We start from the raw sequence: 17397 nt of genomic DNA, 5'->3' as shown, positions 1-17397 counted from the left end.
CAATCCCCATGCTTAAATACAAGTATATAGTTTAAATCACCCGTGCTAACCCACACTCCGTGCACCAATACATACACACCACATACAACATATAACACAAAAGTACGCAAAAGTACCCACCACAGACACGTATTAATAATAATAATAATAATAATAATAATAATAATAATAATAATAATAATAATAATAATAATAATAATAACAGGGTTTCCTGTTGCTTGTTTATTGGTTTAGTGAACCCAATACAATCTATGTTGCCTCTTTCTTCTTCTCTAGCCATGCAGCAGCTTACACCCGATCCATATTGATGTGTCAAAATATTATCCAAAACTAGGACAGGGTGAGAATAGTGGTATCTGTTGCTTTCTGGTTGTCAGGCTGTAAGGTACATCAGCACTACATGAAAGATAAAACATAGACTATCCCACCTTGCTGTTCCGAATGTATTTGGTCATTGTATAATAATCCATATGCACCCAAACATCTGCATAATGCCACACAGGGACCTAACACCCACAATTATAGCAGCATGTTATTTCAATATACGTCCCCAAAGTCTTAGCTATAGCTCCAGCTGATTCGGAATGTTTGCAGAATGGACACGTATCAAATAAACTAGCAAATGAGATTCGGAAACGATGTATTTCCTTTCAGAATGAGGTCTTTGAGGATGATCCGACCTAAAAAAATAAATATTGCATTTTTTCATCCTTTGTATTTGGTTTTCATTTGCATTTCCTGACACAACACATGTGCAATCATCTACACACTGTTGAGTGGGAAAGTCGATTTCGGCCACAAATTCCATCTCCCTATCAGTTTCTGAACAATCTGATGTTGAAATATTGTCTGCCATTAATTCCGATGTTCCCTGTGTACAGTTAGACTGTAGTTCACCATGCCTAGTAAGCACTGTAAATCCTGCTTACATTCAGGTTTTGGCATTTCTGTGATGACATGATCAGGCTTCAGTCCATCTTTAGAGACTATATTGCCTACATTTATTATTATTATTATTTATTTCTTAGCAGACGCCCTTATACAGGGCGACTTACAGTCGTAAACAAAAATACAGTTCAAGAATCACAGTACAAGTATTAATACAATTAAGAGCAAGATAAAATACAATGACTTTGGTTCTAGCAAGTACGATAAGTAAGATTTCTGAGGTAGAGAAAATCCTCTTTAATCTGTAGCGCCCAAAGGGTGTATTAAAAGTACACAGCTCAGCATTCTCTTCATCCAGCTCTATTTGCCAGTATGCTTCCTTTTCATCATGTATAGTGAAAATGTATGACAAAATACGATTCAATAACGGAGCAGATAACAGTGTCAGTGATAGTTACATCAGGATATAATTAAATACAAATTACTACAGATTGAATAACATTTGTGACAGATTACAGTACTCTAAAGTACAGGATTAAATGCACTAAAATAGGAAGCAGATAAGAGCAAGTAAATCGCATTTAAGGAAGAGTGATAGTGTCCAGAGGGAAAAGAGGAGTTCTACAGGTGCTGTCTGAAGAGGTGAGTCTTGAGGAGGCACCGGAAGGTGGTTAGGGACTGGTCAGTCCTGACATCTGTAGAAGATCATTTTATTCATACATATTTAACCTCTTTGACTCTCAGTTGTATTTTGTTTTTGTTAAACTTCACATTTTTCTCTCTGGTTCTGTCCATGACTTTCTTCAGAATCATGTCATGCTCCGTGATGTGTTCAGCAAGCAATTATAATGTCATCAAAAAACACTTTCACTCCTTCAATGTTACCAAATGTTTTCTCATTTCTTTTCTGGAAGATTTCTGAGGTAGAGAAAATCCTCTTTAATCTGTAGCGCCCAAAGGGTGTATTAAAAGTACACAGCTCAGCACTCTCTTCATCCAGCTCTATTTGCCAGTATCCATCCTTTTCATCATGTATAGTGAAACTGTTCTTGCCGCTCAGTTGACTAGCTATATCTGCAGCTGTTGGGATTTTAAAATGTTAATTTTTTTATGGCTTTGTTCAGATCATTTGGGTCTAAACACAGTCTGAGCGATCCATGTTTTTTTCTCAACAATAACTAAGCTTTTAACCCAGTCAGTGGATCTGTCCACCCTGTCTATTACTTCACTGGCTTCTATCTTATGAGTGTTTATTTTAATATGCTTTGCAAAGCATATGGAATTTTTCTTGGTGAATGTATGACAGGCTGAATCTTCTCATCTGTCTCAATGTGATACTTGCCTTCTAGGTGACCTAATCCACAAACACATCCTTGTACTCTTCACCTGACTGCTCTTTGGTCAGTGGCATTTTGCTGGTTAACAGCTCCACCTTCTTTATTAGGTTTAAGCTTTTGGTAGCTTTCAGACCTAGCATGGGCAGCGATGCAACATCAACAATGTAAAATTCTAGCTCTTGAATTGTATCTTTACTACTGCACTTCCCTAGTGGCTTCACTCTAAAATGTCCGTATGCCATTAACACAGTGTCTGTCTTCATCATTGGTGATTTTTTCAGACATTTTCTCATAGCAGTTGAGTGGTAATACATTTGCCTCAGCACCAGTGTCTAATTTAAATGTTTGCTCAGACACAGCGTTATGTAACATGCTGTTACGTCTTCAGCGTCGCAGTTGTGTATATTTACAGTTACTGTTACTATAAACATTTCTTCATTTTCGATACGCTCTTCACTTTCGCCTACAGCGTGTATTTTCAGATTTTGTTGTATAGCACATTGTAGAAAATTATTTTTTCTGTTGCATTTTATGCATGTCTTGTCGTATGCTGAACATGGTCTGGGACGGTGGCTGTGACCACATCTCTTCCACTGGTACGTGTCACTGTACATGTCACTTTTGTAGTCTGGCTGCTCATTTTACTAGCGGTGGCTTTTGGCTTACTCTTTACTGCATGTACTGCTTTTTACTCTATGGCCTTGCAGCATTCGTATCTGATTTTTACTTGCTTAACCACCCAGCTGCTTATCCTGCGATTTCCAGATGGAGCGCCAAATGTGTCGCTCCCATGAGAATAGTGTGCAGGTGCTTATATGTGCAGCTGTAAGTTTAACCCTTTGTGGTCCTATGTCAGACCAGGTCCGACATTAAAATGCTTCCTTTCCGGTTCGTCCATCATCAAAAAGGCGTCAATCACAATTTATTTTACTCGAGTAAACCGGGCTTTTCACCCGACATCATGCAAATGAATGGGAAAGGTGGGGGTTGATATGTAAATGAGCTATGCGTAAAGAACTTATGCTGTTTTTGAAAATTACTAGTGAAATTTTATGAAAATGCAGTTTCCATGCACAGAGAACTAGTACATGAGTGAATCTAAGATGCTGTAATAAAGTAAAATACCTCGTGCCGGGTTGGTTAATAATGTGTTTTACTGCTCTTGCCCAAATTGTTTTTCAAATGTCATTAGCGTGGTGTCATGTCGTTAGTAGTGAATACTGTTTCAACTAATTTATATTACAACTCATTAATTAAAAATGAAAATTAGTATAAAATGAAACAGGTATTGCAGATCACCAAGGCTGAAAACTGGTGGAGACGTTGTATGTACTTGTATATATATATATATTGTATATATATAGTAAAATGAGCCTTGGAGCTCGGGTTCGTTTAGCCCTTTAAAATCAGACATTTCTTTTTTAATCAACAAACAGTACACAACAACAAAACAAAAACAAACACCTAACTCCGTTTTGGAGCGCTGACTACACAGGTAAGTCCCTGACTAGCTTGCAGGGCGGCTAAGCCGTTTACCTGTCAAACAAACACACACAAAAACCACACAGGTTTGACACAGCACTTACTTTCTGTACGACTGCTCGGAGACAGAGCACACTATCTGCCTCCATCTACTCAGCAGCCTTGAACCAATTAACTGTGAGGCTTATATGCCCCATAGTAACAAGTGTGGGCAGCTGGCACTAATTTGCACTGATCGTGCCAAACTGCCATAACAATTAACAAATCATTCAATTACAATAAATAAACAAACACCACACTAATTGTGCATTCGCACATGGATTCCTCCGCAGGGAAGAATTAACTCCCTCCCTGCTGTTACTATATATATATATATATATATATATATATATATATATATACAAGGTGTCGAAAGCGTACCACAGGGATGCTGGCCCATGTTGACTCCAATGCTTCCCACAGTTCTATCAAGTTGGCTGGTAGTGGATCTCTACTCTGAATAGCTCGTTCCATCTTGTCCCACAGATGCTCAATTGGATTGAGATCTGGTGACTGGGCAGGCCACTGCAGTAAGCTGAATTCACTGTCATGTTCGTGGAACCATTCCTGGACCATCCTAGCCTTTGGCATGGGGCATTATCATGCTGAAAAGAATCCATTAGCAGATGGATACCCTGCTGCCATGAAGGAATGCACCTGATTGGCAATGATGTTCAGATATCCTGTGGCATTCAAACGTTGCTTCACTTTTATCAAGGGGCCCAATGTGTGCCATGAAAACACACCCCACACCATCACACCACCACCACCAGCTTGCAATGTTGATACGCGGCATGATGGATGCATGTACTCATGTGGTTTTCTCCATACCCTAGTCCTCCCATCAGCGTGAAACAGCAGGAACCGGGATTCATCAGACCAGGCAATGTTTTTCCAATCCTCCAGTGTCCAGTGTTTTCGTTTCTTAGCCCACTGCAACCGCAATTTCTTGTGTTTTGCTGAAAGAACTGGAACTCTGTTAGGTCGTCGGCTGCCATACCCCATTCATGTCAAGGTACGACTAGTTGTGCATTCTTTTATGGGTCTTTCGGCACCAATGTTGTACTGGACTGTCAGTTGACTAACTCTAGCCCGTCTGTTGCTCTGCACAATTCGTGTCAGCCTCCTTTGGCCTCTTTCATCAATGAGCCATTTTTGACCACTGGCCTGCCGTTGGCAGGATGTCCTTTGGGTGGTGGACCATCCTTGATACACACGGGAAACTGTTGAGCATGAAAAACCCAGCAGCGTTGCAGTTCTTGACACACTCAAACCGGCGCGCCTGGCACCTACTACCATACCCCATTCAAAGGCACTTACTGTAAATCTTTTGTCTTGCCCATTTACCCTCTGAATGGCACACATACACAATCCATGTCTCAATTGTGTCAAGGCTTAAAAATCCTTCTTCAACCTGTCTCCCCTTCATCTACACTGATTGAAGTGGATTTAACAGGTTACATCAATAAGGGATCATAGCTTTCACCTGGATTCACCTCGTCAGTCTATTTCATGGAAAGAGCAGGTGTTTTGTACACTCAGTGTATATATATATTGTAACCGGCCGGCACTCACGGTCGTTCGTTGCCCCTTTAAAAGCAGGACCCAGGACACAAGAAATGGATTTTTAAGCGCTTACGCGCTAATTTTAATACACACAAAAATAAATAAACAAAACGAAACAAAACACCTAGCTCAGTTTTGAGCACTAACTAAACATTTCATGCGGGTCCCTGACTAGCTCGCAGGACGGCTAAGCCGTTTACCTGTCATAAAAATACTGGAAACCACAGTTTAATTCAACCCTTTGACTGCTCGGAAGCAGAGCACCTCTCTTCTGCTTCCTTCTACTCAGCAGCCCTGTGCAGACAAGCTGCACGTCTTAAATACCCTGCACCTGACATTAATTTACAATATATATCCGGTGTGGGTGATAATTAAACAATAAACAAATTAAACAAAATGTGCATTCCGCACATGTTTCTCTCGCAGGGAGGTTTTAACCCCCTCCCTGCTGTCTCTCATAACCCGCTATCTCACACATCCCCCCCCCCTTGTCTTTACAAGACACAGGCCACGAGACGGCCACCTCCTCCCTTAAAACATAACCACCCACCCTCAAGTCCATAACTGTCCTTTCTCGCCCTCTTCCACGGGCAGGCTTGAGGGTAGATCGGTCCACATCCCGGCTCAGCCAGGTAGGGACCGCGCACCGGCGACGAGGGACCCCACCGGTTTGTCAGGGGCGACCGGAACGACAACCGGGGCACTGGAGGCTGCAGCAGCGGGCAGAGGTCTGCAGCTGGGACCCAGTGCAGCGACGTCCGGTCACCAAGGGGGAGTGAAGCAGTGACCAGGGGGAGTGTAAGCGACGTCTGGGAGCAGCGCAGCGACGTCTTAGTGTCCGGGAGGAGCGGAGCAGGGGACCAGGTGGAGAACTGTGCCCGATTCTGCCGACTCCTGGGCTCTAGGTCTAGTGACGGGAGGTCCAGGCTAACCGACAGGGTGTCCAGGAGCAAGGGGCGCGGGACCGGACGCAGCGATGCCGGACTGGACTGTAGGGGTGGTGGTCGGGGCTGTGGTGGAGGTATGCTCTTCGCCTCCCCTCTGGGCTCCGGAAGCGGCGGCTCCTCCCCCCTGGGCTCCGGAAGCGGCGGCTCCTCCCCTCTGGGCTCCGGAAGCGGCGGCTTCTCTCCTCTGGGCTCTGGAAGCGGCGATAGCAGCTCCTCCCTCTCTGGCTCGGGAGACTGCAGAGCCACGCTAGCCTGCTCCCATTTCTGGAGCAACAGCTCCAACTCGGTTGGCTCCCGCTCCTGAGTCTTCGGCGGTGCCAACCCCATCTCCATCGCCATCGCCCATCTCTCCATTCTTGCAGACTGCTCTATTTGTGCGGCAGTATTGCGGTTGATTCGCTTGATCAACTCCTCGATGCTCTCCATTTCTAGGGTCATAGGGGCGCCCACACACTCTGACACCATATGTAACCGGCCGGCACTCACGGTCGTTCGTTGCCCCTTTAAAAGCAGGACCCAGGACACAGGAAATTGAGTTTTAAGCGCTTACGCGCTAATTTTAATACACACAAAAATAAATAAACAAAACGAAACAAAACACCTAGCTCCGTTTTGAGCACTAACTAAACATTTCATGCAGGTCCCTGACTAGCTCGCAGGACGGCTAAGCCGTTTACCTGTCATAAAAATACTGGAAACCACAGTTTAATTCAACCCTTTGACTGCTCGGAAGCAGAGCACCTCTCTTCTGCTTCCTTCTACTCAGCAGCCCTGTGCAGACAAGCTGCACGTCTTAAATACCCTGCACCTGACATTAATTTACAATATATATCCGGTGCGGGTGATAATTAAACAATAAACAAATTAAACAAAATGTGCATTCCGCACATGTTTCTCTCGCAGGGAGGTTTTAACCCCCTCCCTGCTGTCTCTCATAACCCGCTATCTCACAATATATATATATATATATATATATATATATAGTAACCAAGTGTAGTCCGGAGAGAAAACAGGACTACACCTCCCAGAAGGACACGGGCTGAAAAGCCCTAATTTAATTGTTAATTATTAATTATTCCATGCACCTGGGTAGTATTGTAAATTACAGCCAGGTGCAGGGTACTTAAGGAGAGCAGTCAGTCTGCTCATGGCTGCTGTGTGAAGGAGCCCGATTGAAGAGGTGCTCAATCGTTCTGAAAAAAAAGGTACCTGGGTGTTCCTTTCTGGTGTGTAAAATTGTGTGTTTTCCAGCCGGCAAACAGCTTAACTGTCCGGCTTACTAGAATTAGGTTCCTGACGTGGGTAGTCAGTGCTCCAAAAATGGAGTTAGGATTTTTGTTTGTTTTGATTTGTAAAAAATTAAAGTGCGTGCAAACGCGTTTCTTTCAATTTCTGGTTGTGGAGTCGTGTTTTGAAGGGAAAAGAGCCTGAGCGAGCCTGTGTGGCGAGCGTCTCCTTTACTATATATATATATATATATATATATATATATATATATATATATATATATATATATATATATATATATATATATACATACAGTGCCTTGCATAAGTATTCACCCCCCTTGGACTTTTCCACATTTTGTAGTGTTACAACCTGGAATTAAAATGGTTTTAATTGGGATTTTTACCATTTGATTTACACAACATAAAAGGTGCAAAATATTTTTTATTGTGACACAAAAGTTAATTAAACAAAAAAAAAGACATTTGTTGGTTGCACAAGTATTCCCCCCCCTGAGTCAATACTTGGTAGAAGCACCTTTGGCAGCAATTACAGCTGTGAGTCTTTTTGGGTAAGTCTCTACCAACTTTGCACATCTGGATCCTGCAATTTTTGCCCATTCTTCTTGGCAAAATTGCTCAAGCTCTGTCAAGTTGGATGGGGACCTTTGGTCCCCATCCAACTAATTATCCATTCAACTAATTATGTGACTTCTGAAGGCAATTGGTTGCACCAGAGCTTATTTAGGGGTGTCACAGCAAAGGGGGTGAATACTTATGCAATCAAGACTTTTCAGTTTTTTATTTGTAAATAATTTTGAAAAATATGTAGATTTTTTTCCCCATAGTGTTCTTCCATGGGTTGCAAGAGTCGTCTTTGTTGTCATTTGTAGTATATACAAAATGATTGTACACTTCTGGAGTTTCTTCACCAACGCAATGCAATAGAATTGCACATTGAGTTTCCTCCGGTTTCTCATTCGCACCATAGGCTTTCATGTGCACTTTGAATCTCTGGAACCACCTTTGCCAATTCTCGATCACATTTCCTTTGAACGATAAATGTTGCGGCAGCTTAAACTGATCCATAGTTTCTTTTCACTGTTTGAAATATCTATATTTATCTACGTTTCTTTCTTTATTTTACTTCTGACACCATGTTATGTTTATAAAAGTACTGTAATGAATTTAGCTCCCCACCCGATTGTTTAAGTGATTCACCTGCAAATTGTAATTGGACTGATTAGCGGCTAATAAAATGAGGCTGCCACGGCTGAACAGGACGGAGTTTTTGCTGTGGGCTGATTGCTGCAGTCGATCGAGAGCAAGAGTGAGAGTGAGAGTGAGAGTGAGAGTGAGAGTGAGAGTGAGAGTGAGAGCTTGGACTAACCCTGTTTTGAGGCTGGTTGTGGTCAAGTTTCAGAACTGTACGGATCGAGTGTGTACGAGCTAGGACCGCAGTTATAATGAAGAAGTGTACAGGACTTTCCTTGGATCTTATAAATTAAAGGACTGTTCATTGCTGCCGTTTTGGTCTGCGGAGAGCCGACTGGACAGAGACTATTCAGAGCCTTCAGTGTGTTTATATACAAAGATTGGCAAAGTGCACTTTCTTTTGATTCTGGCAGTGTCCTTCTTAAATCAATCTATGTGTATGTTTGTATATTCTTTTAACTATTTATTTATTATTGTATTATTGTTAGTTTTTTTTAGAGGGTGGGTTGTATCCAGAATTAGGCTGTGCTTTAATATCAGGGGAGGGATATTGTGGGTGTGTGTTTTTAGAGCTGTATGTACATGCTTTAGAAGGGTCGAGTTTTCTTGCTTTTATTATTTGTGTTCTAGATGTTACATGGTGTAGTTTATTTTACTTTCACAAGTGGCATGATTTTGATGTTGGTTCTACTGAGTTACTTTTTGTTTATTGTCTAACACTTTAGATTTGAGTTGTTCCCTGTCCCCTTCTAAAAAACACGTATGCTGTATTTCTCTGTCTAGGATCTCCTCCCCCTTTCTGTTACTGCTAAACTTATTCTAACATTGTTAGAATTGCCTAGTCTGTATTTGTATTTTTATGGGGGTACTGTTAATTGTGTGTTGTAATAAACGTTGGTTTTTATTATTGTGATTTCTTCTCTGGGACTCTTTTTTGTATTTGACCCAGTACTTTCCCCCTCTCATGTTATCTGCCCAAGTGTACCTAAATTTAACCCACCTTCTGGATTATCAAAGGTGGTGGCAGCGGCTACGCTACACGAACCCAACGCTTGTTACCCCGAGGCGTGGGTTCGTTACAGTACGACGACTCAGACACCAGCTACACCAGGTCATGTTATTTATAGAATAGCCGGTTCGTTTACAAATGTAGCTACTGGTAACACAATGCAACACAATAAACTGTAATTAGGGGATTTAATAAAAATGAAAACAAACAATGTGCTGAGAAATCACAAGCTTGAACGCAAGTTTGCAGGACAAAAGATTGTGTAATTAATAACGTTTGTACGATACAGTAGATTATGTACAGTATTAAAATATACAATTGTTTTGTATATTCATATACTGTATTCTACAGATTATATCCTGTAAGACTACATCTCTTTCGTTCTAATTCCCCAGCGTGTGCAAACTGTCCACTCCTTGCAACAGCTAATCCCTTTCTTCATAAACTACAGTTGTACCTTACATACGGTACTGTCAATTCTAGATGCATTTTACCTAGCTACATTTGCTGCCACAATGGTATAGGCAATTTCCTTGTGAACAACTATAGTTATAATAATGAAGTTTTATTTTGATCAGATACTATTACTTTATTAAAGAATAATAATACTGTATCCATAACAAGACAAATGGATCCCTGTAAACTGATTGGTGACTGAAATCCGATATTTATTTAAAATTATTTTATTGATTTGTTTTAGAAGAATAACTACAACACAAAATAGAAAAGCATGTTTAATGTGAGAATATTATTATTATTATTATTATTATTATTATTATTATTATTATTATTTATTTCTTAGTAGAAGCCCTTATCCAGGGTGACTTACAGTCGTAAACAAAAATACATTTCAAGAATCACAGTCCAAGTATTAATACAATTAACAGCAAGAAAAAATACAATGACTTTGGTTCTAGCAAGTACAGGTATGACAAAATACGATTCAATAATGGAGCAGATAACAGTGTCAGTGGTAGTTACATCTGGATATAATTAAATACAAAATACTACAGATTAAATGACACTTGACAGATTACAGTACTCTAAAGTACAGGATTAAATGCAGTAAAATAGGGAGCAGATAAGAGCAAGTAAAGCACATTTAAGGAAGAGTGATAAGTGTCCAGAGGGAAAAGAGGCGTTCTACAGGTGCTGTCTGAAGAGGTGAGTCTTGAGGAGGTGCTGGAAGATGGTCAAGGACTGGGCAGTCCTGATATCTGTAGGAAGGTCATTCCACCACTGCGGGGCGAGGGTGGAGAAGGAGCGGGCTCTAGAGGCAGGGGAGCATAGAGGAGGTACAGCCAGCCTCCTAGTGCAGGAGGAGCAGAGAGGTCGAGTGGGGGTGTAGGGAGAGATGAGGGTCTGGAGGTAACTGGGTGCATTCTGGTCAAGGCATCTGTAGGCGAGTACAAGAGTCTTGAACTGGATGCGAGCGGTGATCGGGAGTCAGTGGAGTGAGCGGAGCAGTGGAGTTGTGTGGGAGAAGCGAGGCAGAGAGAACACCAGGCGAGCAGCGGAGTTCTGGATGAGCTGGAGCGGACGGGTGGCGGACGCAGGGAGGCCAGCCAGGAGGGAGTTGCAGTAGTCTAGGCAGGAGAGTACCAGGGCCTGGACCAGGAGCTGGGTGGCGTAGTTGGTGAGAAAGGGTTGGATTCTTTGTATGTTGCTCAGGAAGAATCGGCAAGTGCGTGCCAGAGTGGAGATGTGCTGGGAATAAGAGAGGCAGGGGTCCAAGGTGACTATGAGGTTCTCAGCTGAGGAGGAGGGAGTGTGGTAGATTCCAGAGGAACAGAGAAAAGAGGAGGGGGAGGAGGAGGGGGAAAGAAAAGGAGGTCAGATTTAGAGAGGTTGAGTCTGAGGTGGTGTGAGTGAATCCAGGAGGAGATAGCAGACAGACAGATAGAGATACGGGAGGGGATGGTGGAGTCAGAGGTGGGGAAGGAGAGGAAAATCTGAGCATCATCAGCATAGAAATGGTATGAGAAACCATAGGATGCGATGAGGGGGCCAGGGAGCAGGAGCAGCAGCTTGAAAGAGGTGAGTGGGGAGGGGGTCCAGGGCACACGTGGTGGGTTTGTGACCTTGGAGCAGGGAGAAGAGGTCAGAGTCTGAGAGGGGAGAGAAAGTGGAGAAGGAGGGTGAGTTAGTAGGGGATGCAGTGGGTGTAGGGGTTGGAGCGGGAGGGGGTGGGGGGAGGGAGAGGTGTTAAAGAGTTTGCGGATACCTGAGATTTTAGAAGAGAAGAGGCAAAGTCATCAGAGGAGACAGAGGAGGGAGGATTAAGGAGGGAGGAGAAGGTAGAGAATAGTTTACGTGGGTTGTTAGTGGAGGCTTGGATTATAGATTGGAAATAAGAACATTTAGCAGAGGAGAATGAGGAGAGGAAAAAGCGGTAGAGGTCTAGGGCAGCAGGGAGTTTGGTTCTCTTCCATTTCTTTTCAGCAGATCGCAGTGTGGTTCTTGCTGAGCGGAGCACAGAGGAGAGCCAGGGTTGGGGAGGGGAGGGGTTAGGAAGTCAGGAGGTGAGGGGACAGAGGGAGTCGAGGAAGGAGGTGGAGGTAGCAGAGTCTGCAGAGAGTTGGGAGAAGGAGTCGATAGGAGGGAGGTGAGAGAGAGCAGTGGAGGCAAGGACAGAGGGGGAGAGAGAGCGGAGGTTACGGCGATAGGTGACAGTGGGGGTAGGTGGAGCAGGGAGAGAAGGGAGAGACAGAGAAAAAGAGATGAAATAGTGATCAGAGAGGTCCAGGGGTGTGACAGAGAGGGTGGAGGGGCAGCAGGCCCTGGAGAAGATGAGGTCCAGTTGACTGCCAGCTTTGTGGGTAGGGGGGTAGGGGGGGATGGAGAGAGACAGAAGTCGAAGGAGTGAAGGAGAGGGAGGAATCCGGCAGAGTGTCTGGGGTTGGAGAGATGGATATTGAAATCACTTAATAGGACAGTTGGGGTAGACAAAGAGGGGAGGGAGGAGATTGTCGAGTTCATCGAGAAAGTAAGCGAGAGATCCGGGGGGATGGTACAGTGCAATTAGTAGGAGTTGACAGGGACAGGTTAGTTGGACAGCATGAAATTCAAAGGTGTTAACAGAGAGTGAGGAGAGGTCGGAGGGGACAGAAAAGAGTAAGGAGGGAGAGAGGAGAAGACCAGTCCCACCTCCCCGTCCAGTGAGATGCGGGGTATGGGACAGGACGTAGAGAAAGGACAGGGCGGCAGGAGTTACAGTGTTATCAGGGGACAGCCAGGTTTCAGTGAGAGCAAGGAAATTGAGAGAGAGGTGGGAGGCAATGGCAGAAATGAAATCAGCTTTGTTAGCAGAAGAGTGATAGTTCCAGAGTGCACCAGAGAGAGTGCAAGGGGGAGAGGGTGAGAGGCAGAGGAATGAGGTTAGAGGGGTTGGAGGAGCAGCGGCGGAGAGAGGGCAGAGGATGAGAGCAAGAGGACAGAACAGGGATGTGAGAGACAGTCATAGCAGGACAGGTGAGACAAATAGGCACAGTGGGAGTGGGAGCAGTGGGGGGGCGGGGTACAGACCTGACTAGTAGATGGCGTCTTCCAGAGCACTGCTAGGTTCGGATCTATTCCAACAGCGTCTCGGCGCAGGCCTCCCCGTGCTGGACTCTCACAGCTAGACTCTCACAGCTAGACTCCCGGCTCTTTTGTTGTGAGGCGCTTTGGGTGGCTGGCGCTTCGTGCTGGCACACAAAATGCCTGCCTGACTAATGTAACAACCACACTCACCTGGTACTAATCACACACTACCTCACCTAATTCAAACACCATCTTACAATGTTACTTAATGTAGTTAATTTAAAGTTACTTGAAGCAGAAACACTTACCTATCTGCCTCAGACCCTGGTTACCTGTAGACTGACCACTATTAGATTCACTCATCTTAAATAGGCTCCAACCTCACTTTGCAAGGGAACTGGTAACAGTGCTACAGACCTTGACATTGATATTGTAAGTAAAGGGCTAATCACACTACACTTTATTTGCTGCGTTTTTTACGTCAACGTTTCGCTGCGTTTTTTGTATTCAGACTTTAACCGTCAAAAGCAATGTTTTTCCATGCGGCAGCATGCAACCCGATCCATATTGCCTTCAGAGTCTATCCAAATTTAGCAGGACAGGGTGGTGATTGTGGCGTTTTTCGTCCAAAAATCGAACCTGTTTCTTTTTTCCACAGCGAAATTCGATTTTTATAAACACTATAGTGTGACTATAGCCCTTAAGTATTACTAGATCTCAATTTTTAAGTGTAAATATGAAAAGACAACAAAAAACGACACATTGCTGATTAAAGACCTTTGTCTTTATTTCCCCACTACAATAGGTGATTAACAGACAGATTAGTATGTCAGTGTTGGTTTCTCATAAATGAAAGCTAACTTACCTTAAGAAAGGGACGTATTGTAGGCCGTATAAATGCCTTTAATGTCATGTTATCAACTTAATTAAATAATGTGAAATCAAAGAAGTCCCCCCCACGCCCAAAAAGTTATGAAACACACTATATCCTTTCAACAATAGTTCAAAATTAACTAAAGCCCGATTCCCACGGGATTAAAAATCAACACATAAACAGGTGGCTTTGGAATTTTTATCTACATAGATGAAATGTAGTCCCGTGTGAACCATCCATTTCTTTTTACAGTATCCCAGATAATTTTTTATACAGGACATCGGGACCTTCTGTAAAATTTCAAACTCAGGCATCCTGTGTCATTTTACTCCCATGCCAATCAACCATGTCTATGTTGTTATGTTAGAACTGATACAGCATTTCCGGGGTATTTGCCTCAAAGCAACACCAGACTTTACAATAAATCATAATATAATCTTAAAATTGATACAATCTGTCCCGAGATTCTACAGTTCACTAAAACGCAATGATTGGGCATAACCAAATTGGGGCACAAAAGCACCTTCTCTGGCCACAACGTCGCATTTTATTTTGAATTTATCGACTTTTCTTGATGAAAACGTGTCCACGTCTGGGAGGTTACTAGACGTCCTCCACTTTTGACTGACTCTGAGGACACCTGATTTTTAGTCATGCTTACGAATAACATACAGTAGAAGCCTGTTTATCCGAACAGCTTGGGGGACACAAAAATGGTTAGTATTAATGAGTGTTCAGATGAACGCAAATTTACAAAAAACAGCAATACGCGCACATATATTGTACTCTAAAGGTTTATTTAAAAATGTGTATTTTTCTCATAGCCCCAAACACTGTTTCCTAAGTGTTATACTGTATATAAAATCACTCTGCAAAGCACATCTGATAGCGGTACTGAAATGTTCTATACAAGTACAATAAATGTAAAACTGATTCATATATATATACACACACAGTGGTTGAAATGGGCCGGTATACAGTGTTATACCAGCACTTCTCAAAATACCAAATGTATGCTGCACTTTGACAGGCCTAGGCCTACTATTCGTTGTAAATCAAATGAGGGAGGGAATAAGCGATGAAATAGCGACACTCACTCATGTAAGTGACTCTTGCAATGGTCATTTTTATAGTTACTGGAAGAAGGAACGGTGGTTGCAGAAAATAAAAGAACATGAGTGGTTAGTAGTGGAAAAAGATGGCATTGACTGCTGAGCAAGGCCTAAAACTGTCTAGAGAGTGGATAGAGTGTAGAGTGTCTTGTTTTGGTGACACTCTGCACTCGAAAAGAAACGTCAGTCTGTGAGGAAAAAAATATTTGACCACAAAACCAGCATGATTGGCTGATAGGCATTCCAAGTTATTGTATTTCTTGCTCTTATTGTATTACTTGTATTGTAACACTTGAAATGTATTTGCTTACGATTGTAAGTCGCCCTGGATAAGGGCGTCTGCTAAGAAATAAATAATAATAATAATAATAATTTTCCAAACATAGAAATAATAAAGTTATTACAAACTTGTAACAGCGGTAAACATTTTAAAGCAAACCACATAGGCCTGTATAACTTAATGGCAAATATATATGTTTGATTGTCAGGGATGTATTTCACTGTAAAAAAAAAAAAAAAAAAATCCTTATATCTCAATGTCTAAAAACAGGTATTTCAAGATGTCAGTCTTCTTCAGGTAATTTCAATCAAAATAGTTTTATTCAGGAACAAAGCAAATCAAATGCCCGCCTTGATCTCAAGATGTTGTCTGAGCTTCTATGGCAACAGAAATGGTATGTCTGAGCTCCCCTGGGCTGCAGGTAAAATTACAGGTCTCGACAGGTGGTATTCAAGCCCCAAAACAATAGTTACAGACATTGATACTGGGCAGGTTACATTCCACAGGATGTGGGGTTCCACCCAAAGAGGTCTAACCCTACTAATTCTTACCAATAGCAAAGCTGCCCCCACTCCGATAGGAGGTGGAATTCTGTGATTCTTTTGTGTCATTTGAGCAGAAGTAAAAGGTTACATGTCTGGTTTCACCAGATAGACATGATCCAAGGTTATACCAGAGTTCATTTGGGTCTTGTTGAAACAGTGTGGGTGTAAAGTGTGTATGTGCAGAGTTGCATGGTTCACAGGTTTGAGCTACATTAGGGAGTAGATTTGAAGCCTTACATTAAACACAGGAAAATCACACAATGTTCAGAGACAAAGTTTCAATGATTTCTCAGTTTACCGTTTAAAGGGGCACATACAATTATTAAAATTTATATAAAACCTTACAAAGATATTTCATGATTAAAAATAATATTTATTAAAGTACAAAAAATTGCGTTGTCGCATTCAAAATTGATCATTTTCTCTAGTTATTACACAACAAATGTTCCTAAATATTGAAATGCTTACCTGAAAAACATGAAATACTATACTGTAGAATATTAGGTATTTTATGGAATTAATATAAGCTTTTCTTTATTTGCATATCTCTTGGCTGGAAGTTATTAAGCTATTAAAACCTGAACAAAACCAATGGATCAGTCTGCCCATGTCTAATGCTTTCTGGTAGAATTTGTTTTTTTTTTAAAAATTCTGTCCAGAAAATGTAAATTTGTGTCTGTAACTTAAACATCACATGATCTGAATATGGTAGTCATATTAGGTCAGAGGTTGTGGTCATGGTGTTTATATTACCCTGTGGCAATGTGCTCCGCCCCTGTGTGCATTTCTGTGTTGTATGTTGCGTGTGGTGCGTTAATGTTGGTGTATAGAGATGGCTGCACGGGATATAAATGGGTGTGTGCAGCACGAGTTATTTAAAATGTAGAACTGTATTTAGGCACGAGGATGGCACATCACTTCACGTGCATTTAAAGTATTTAATATGTGAGCACGAGGTTGCACATAATTAATTCACGTGCTGGGATTCAAGTGAATAATTAATTGGTAATTGAATCCCAGCACAACAGTATATATAGATGCACGTTTTACTCACTCGGGGTTGTGTGTTCGGTGAGTGGAGAACAGGAGAGAGAGAAGGAGAACTAAAGTTAAAGAAAAGTAAATAACAATTGCTATCGCGTGCTGGTAGGACCAGCACGATACTTGTTTGTTTATATATAGACTCACCGTGTTTGTTTGTGTTTCTGTCCGTGCACCGTTTGTTAAGTGTTAATCCGTTTTGTTTATCTGTTTTATTTGGCCTCAAGTGCCGTGTCCTATCTTCTGTTTGTTTAAACCTTTTATTTATAATAAACCGCGCAACAGCGCTTTCATCATTTCACCTCATCTGTCCT

The sequence above is a fragment of the Acipenser ruthenus genome, chromosome 6, assembly GCF_902713425.1.
Source record: "Acipenser ruthenus chromosome 6, fAciRut3.2 maternal haplotype, whole genome shotgun sequence".
In the NCBI taxonomy this organism is placed as follows: domain Eukaryota; kingdom Metazoa; phylum Chordata; class Actinopteri; order Acipenseriformes; family Acipenseridae; genus Acipenser; species Acipenser ruthenus.
The sequence above is the reverse complement of the archived record's forward strand: the minus strand, read 5'-3'. Positions refer to the sequence as shown.